This window comes from Semicossyphus pulcher, unplaced genomic scaffold (assembly GCF_022749685.1).
Source record: "Semicossyphus pulcher isolate SPU_LCO1_2020_fin unplaced genomic scaffold, fSemPul1.0.p SCAF_19, whole genome shotgun sequence".
NCBI lineage: Eukaryota > Metazoa > Chordata > Actinopteri > Labriformes > Labridae > Semicossyphus > Semicossyphus pulcher.
In genome coordinates, this window is record NW_027211692.1 from 4,837,501 (window position 1) to 4,843,644 (window position 6,144).

Genomic DNA, 6,144 nt, shown 5'->3' on the forward strand with positions numbered 1-6,144 from the left:
ACACACACATTAATACACACTCAGCAGTGCAGGTAGGGGCTGTCGTCGGGGACGTTTCATCTTGACCCGAGGAAAGCAAAGGCACGAGTGCAGCTCATTGGTTTTCAAAGGGTGAAAGAAAAAGGAAACAGAGAGATCAGAGTGATAAGAGAAAGAGAAAAAGAGTACGAGGTGGAGAAAGAAGGAAACATGGAGAGGTAAAAGGGAGCTGCTTGCTAAATTCTCTCTGGACTCCCCTCTGCTTCCCTCTCCTGCAGCCCCTCGCAGGTCGGCGTTCCCCCTCGCTCTCCTTGTGTGGTCCGCCGCTCCGAGTCATTCCCAAACAATCGGCATTAATCCAGCGAGCGAGGGGCCTGGAGCACAGCGCTGCCAGACTGCCAGAGCACCCTTACCCTGGCCTGTAGTGACGCACACTACACTACGCCGACTGTACGCGCACAGACTCACTAACAGACTCATGCAGCCATTAATCAGGTTTGCTAGTGTAATGTACAATATACTACGGTAGACTTTGAGCACACCATCACAGGCGTCTGTCCCAGGCGATATCAGACAGAATGAGGTGGTTTATTAGCACCCTGACAGAGCTACTTTGAGCAGCTCCAGGTTTAAGTTGCAGGTAAATCAAGTTGAAGAAGAGGTGTTAATCACTTTGCTGGTTTGAATTGTTTCATCAAGTTTAGTTTAAGGTTAGTTTGTTTACATTTTTAACGAAGCTAAGCAGTCACCTTGTCACTTATGGTGACAGAGGAGCTTGGCATCGTCGTCGTTGACAACAATATCAAACTACCATGCTCATATATTATCGTGGAGTTTCCTCACTGGTCCAAAGACATAATTTGAGGGACTTATTACGCTCTTTCAAGGACCACAGACATCAGATCAGATTTTATCTTTATTTTATTTCCATTAGCGTCATGGATTATCCAGTCGCCACCTCTGTTCTTCACAGGTGCACATGACTAGTTTTCTTTCACGGATCATCTTTTTCTATCCCCACAGCTCTATTCTGGGGTTTTGCATCAAGCCAAGAGTTTAAGGTTGGTTGTGCACTCAGCCTCCGTGAAGGGCTCACATTGACCAGAACCTGCACCACTCCCATCCCACCCCCTCCCTCACATGCAGGCCCCAGCATCTGGGATTAGCCAGCATCGTGTGCTGCGGCCTGGAATGTATATTCCTGGCAGTGCTCAGGGTAAATTGCTGTAATCAGCCATTACTCTAATTCAGTCATTTACCTGACTTTACACATTCATCACTTTCATATAGTTCTAGGCACACAGATGATGAATTGGAGTGTTTGTACCCCCCCCCTCCCCACAAACTGTAACAGCCCAGAAAACATGTCTCCCCAAGGGACCAAACTGGACCCCCCCTCCAGCCTTACAGCCTAATCACCAGCTCTGACCAACCATTAGTCACTCAGTTCAGACACCCTGACAACGCGTCCGGTACCTCAGCCCCACCCCACCTTGCTCGCCAGCACGCAGGCCAGAAGGCGGGTGTGCTGCTTGGAGGTTGGCTGGTTGGAGTTGTGGTGAGGAACCAGGTCACTAGCTCCCTTATGGCCATTACTTTAATTAGAGTTGGCGTTTGTTAATTGTTTTTTGTTGGGCCTAATGAGCTGGGGGGGCTAGTGCAATGCAATTAGGGTGCCTGAAGGAAGCGGTGGGAGGTAAGGAGTATTGGGTGAGACGGAGGGTGGGTGGGGAAGGTAGAATGGAAGGAGGGAGCAGGCGATGGACTGCGGGATTGAATTGTCAGTCCAGGTTATGATTAGGAGGCGCAGATGCGGCCATGTGAGAAATGAATTTCATGCCTGTTGATTCTGCGATTTCTCCTGGAATGTAAGGGCTTCGCTGCAGAGGCAGAGAGAGAGAGAGAGAGAGAGAGAGAGAGAGCTCCTTGCACTAACTTAGCTCTGACACAGAGATAGACTTATGGAGGGCTGAGGAAGAAAGGGGTGTAAACATGGACTCATTATGCAGAAGAAGTTGTGCTTAAATCTCCACTTTAGATGGAGTTAGAAGGGGAGATAAGATGTGCACAAACAGTGACAATAAATTCAGTTTCTATTATATGTGAGTCAAATGTATTAAAATGTATTTAAACATATTGTTTTAGTAATTTAAAATAATCTTTAATCTCTTACTATGCATCAACTTATTGTAATTGTTATAATGAAATGCAGTGTACTCTACACTTACACTTGCTCATATTGCATTGTTTCAACTTTGTAGTCAACAATGTGCACACCTGGGAATAAGTTGACCTCTTATGACCCCTGAAACAAAGCAGTCAAGTATTTATGGGACGAGAGGTTACACTACAGCTGGACGAGTCCAGTGACAGCTAATCAGGGAATGGTAGATTAATGCTCCCTGGTGTTTTTGCAGGGATGCATCAGTTCGGATTAAAGGGCTGAGTCTGAGGAAAAGGCGGGAAGCATAATGTCTCCCTCACTGTGGGAACAACAGAGTCTGTGTACACTTCTCTCCCTTTGACTCCCTATGTTAGCACATGTTTTCCATTTCTGTTTGGAGTGTCAGTGAATGTGTGACACAGGGGAGAGCAGGGTGCCCGGGCAGGCGTATGTGTGGAGATGTGCTGCCAGGCACTGTTTTCTCTGGCTAACACCAGTTGTGGACACCAGCCTGCAGCCAACTCCCAACCTGCTGTCTCACCAGCAGTGTCCCGCCCCGCGTTACTCCCCCGCCCAGCTTATTCTCCCAGGCCAAGGTTGGACGTACAGCGCAGGATTTCTTGGACCAGACAAGCAGCAGAGATGCCGGCCAAGTGTACTCCTCGTCATGAGAATACAGGCTTCAAGGTTCAGGTTTATTTGCCGTTGAAACAACCAATTATGGTTTTCAGCATGAGGAGAACACAAAACATGAAAAACAAAACAAATACGAGAAAACGTTCATCACGCTTCAGTGGAAGCAATTAAGACATTTACAGTTTCCTAATTACGCTGGATTTCCCGTTATAGCACAGTCGTGTTGGAATAAATGACGCTGGTAATTATTTGTCCTGACCAGAGGAACCAGAGCGTAGAGGCTGGAATTAAGACAGAAGAGTGAGAACGCTATGGTTGAACTTACTGAAATGATTTTCAGCTTACTAGCAGCTCCTCTCTGGTGCAAAAAATTAACTAATAAAGATGAGCAAATAGAGCCAGCAACGATGTCCCAAAAACTGTCAGGGTTTGGTAGCCCTGATAATTAACAGCTGTCAACAACATGAGCAGCAATGTTTGTCAGAAGCATGCTGGCAAGCAAAGCTAAACTCATTTTCTTTTAGCCTTGGTTAACTCCAGCTAGCGAGGACAGGCAAACACAAACTCTTTTCAAGCTGAACAGCTCCAGTGTGTACGCTGAGCTTTTCAATTCAACTTACAATCATGGAGCCAGAACAGAATCAACTGCTATGAAACTGAAATGAAAAGTTAACATTAATGTTTTCATTTTGTCCAAACCATGATCTTCTCCCTAAACTTAATCAAGTGGTTTCTCGGATATTTCAGTTTCGTGCTCTTGAGTGCCATCCACTGGCGGTAATCGGTAATAACGGGAGCACATGTCCCAATTTATCCAGACGTCTACAGCTGACTTCCTTTGTCATGAAGTCTTGAATTTCCCCGTTTTCGTTTGTAGACTGTTTGCCTTCATCTGAGCGTCTTTTCTTTGGATTTTGACTTAATTTTTGAAGTTGTATCTGTAGTCATCCATCTTTTCTTTGTTTGTTCAGCCATAGTAGATTACTGTTTACTCGCAACACTTGCAGAGAGCAGAAAAGTGGCCGCTTAGCTCCGCCTACCCTCTCTGGCAGACCAACCACTGCTGGGTGATGGAAAACGCATCACTAACTGGGCGCCGCTTGTGATTTTTTCCGTGAATGTCGCCACAGACACTCATACTGCAAATGCAAAGTCTTTCATCCATAGACCATAGGCTCAATCACCATTGTGTTACCTCATCTGGTGATAAATAGAGACTTAGAGACAGAGACTAGAGATTTAAATTAAAAAGTTTGAGATTGTTACTTTAACCGTTTAAAGCAAAAAGGAAGTCACGTTATGTCTGTGCCAAACTCAAGTCTCAACTCAACTCTGACTTCTGGTCTGACACAGGACCCGTTTGCTTCGTCTGTCCTGTATTTCTTTGACACATCTACCCGCCCAAACCACCTCCTGGCAGGGACTTCTTAGCTCTTAAATCTACGTCCCCTTATATCCCACCTGATTGGTATTCACCAGCCAAATGGATTTTATACAACATTGCAACCCAAAAATAATGACTTGTCAGTGATGTATAAAACAGCACACAACTTGATACAGTCTAAATATTCACTGGGCACCGTTTGCTCTTACCACCCTGGTTACCCACGGGCCGGTCAGTCAGGGGGTGTTGGGAGTCTGAGCTGTGGGTTCCTGGGCAGTGAGGTAGTGCACATGCTGTAATAGGGTGTCACAGTGAGACAGAGTTGTGTCTGTCCACTGGGGACATTGCATCATGGAAAACCAAGCACAGTGCTCAGCCTGTGCAGAGCTGGACATTGCGTAAAGTTTTCAGCAGCCTTGTCGGAAATGAGTCAACACACTCCCGAAAGAGTTTGTCGCGCCCTCGGTCCTGTCTACACCTCGCAGTGTGGGAGAACGCACAGGTGCAGATCACAGTTTGCGTGTGTGCATGTGGCTGTGCACAGGGCCCTGTTTGTACCTCTCCTGCTGGGTTTGTTAATGAAGGAGTCTAATTGGATTTTTTGGGTTGGTGCGGGGCGTCCAGGAGAGGGCGGGGCAGGCCCAAGCCCCCTGAAGAGAGGGGAGGTGAGGGGGAAAAAACTGCGGCTGGATTACCACTGTGCGCTTTTCTCTCTTGCTCTGTCTTCCCAAGGTAGGGGATTATTGTGTGTATAAGCAGGGAATCTGGTGAGAGAGCATTTCATGAGTTCAGCTTGTTAGAATAAAGGCCAGGTCATGCGAGACTACACAAATTCTGCTTTGAACGCAAATGTTAAACGGATAATCTTGTATAGGTCGGCTGTTACGATCCAAACCACAACATCCATAAACTTTTCCAAAGTTATCCTCAAAGGTATTTTCTTTGGGGTCCAAAAAAGTCGTCATAAATTTAGCAAATACGTTTTTTATGACATGAAATTTATGAAACACTTGTGAGTGTGACTAAAGAGTGTGATACAGGAAAATAAAGCTTACTTGGCTGGTTCATTTGCCGAGCTGTTTATTGCCATGACCTTTTCCTGTTCAATAAATTGACTGAATAAAAAATGGAGGTTGAGCTTTGCAGATATGCCAGGACAATGGCAAAGAGAAGAGGGAGGTTCTGCAGATTTTTTTTCTCCAACAAAAGCAGTGAAACAGAGGGAGACGTGGAGAGAGGGTGTGAATACAGGTTTGCTGTCCCTCTCACTCCTTCCCACCCTCCCTCGTTCCCTCTCGTTCCACTGGCCTATTGTCCAATGTCCTCGACCTCCCTGTCTTCCGGCTGGGACTGGAGTAGTTCCCGATGGCCGCAAACAGGATTAGGAGCACCCACGGCTCCGCTCATTCTCTGTGGATTTGGGAGTGTTACTGCAGCTTGGCTGAGCTATGGTACTTTAATTACCCTGCCACCAGGGGGCCTCAGAGTGGCCCGGCGGGTAACAAGCGTGGAGCGGGGGAAAAGCTTCTGTCTTTACATGGGAATAATCCCCGAGTGCCTCTCATCAGGTCAAGTTGTGCTAAGCACTGACAAACATTTTTAACCTGGACCTAAATAAATTAAAATTTTTTTAATGTCTTAAGGAAAATTAGATTTGAAAGCAATGCATTCTTTACTTTGTAACATTCCTGCTTATAAAAACAATAAAATATTTTAATTGATCAAGAAGTTGCCTCTTCAACAAGTGGCCACTAGAGGCAGTGCAACGACTTACACGCAAACTGACCAGAGTGGTTTGAGGTGAGCACCAAAGTGACAGCGATTTTCCACTCATGATTTGCCAAAAACAAATGTCCCTGTGAAAACACATGTTCCTGTGATGTCCGAGCCAGACATGACACACCTGTTAATTAGAGACCGACTTTTTATGAACAGAGAGAAGATTTTGTCGGTTCAGAGAACAATGATGTCACACATTTTA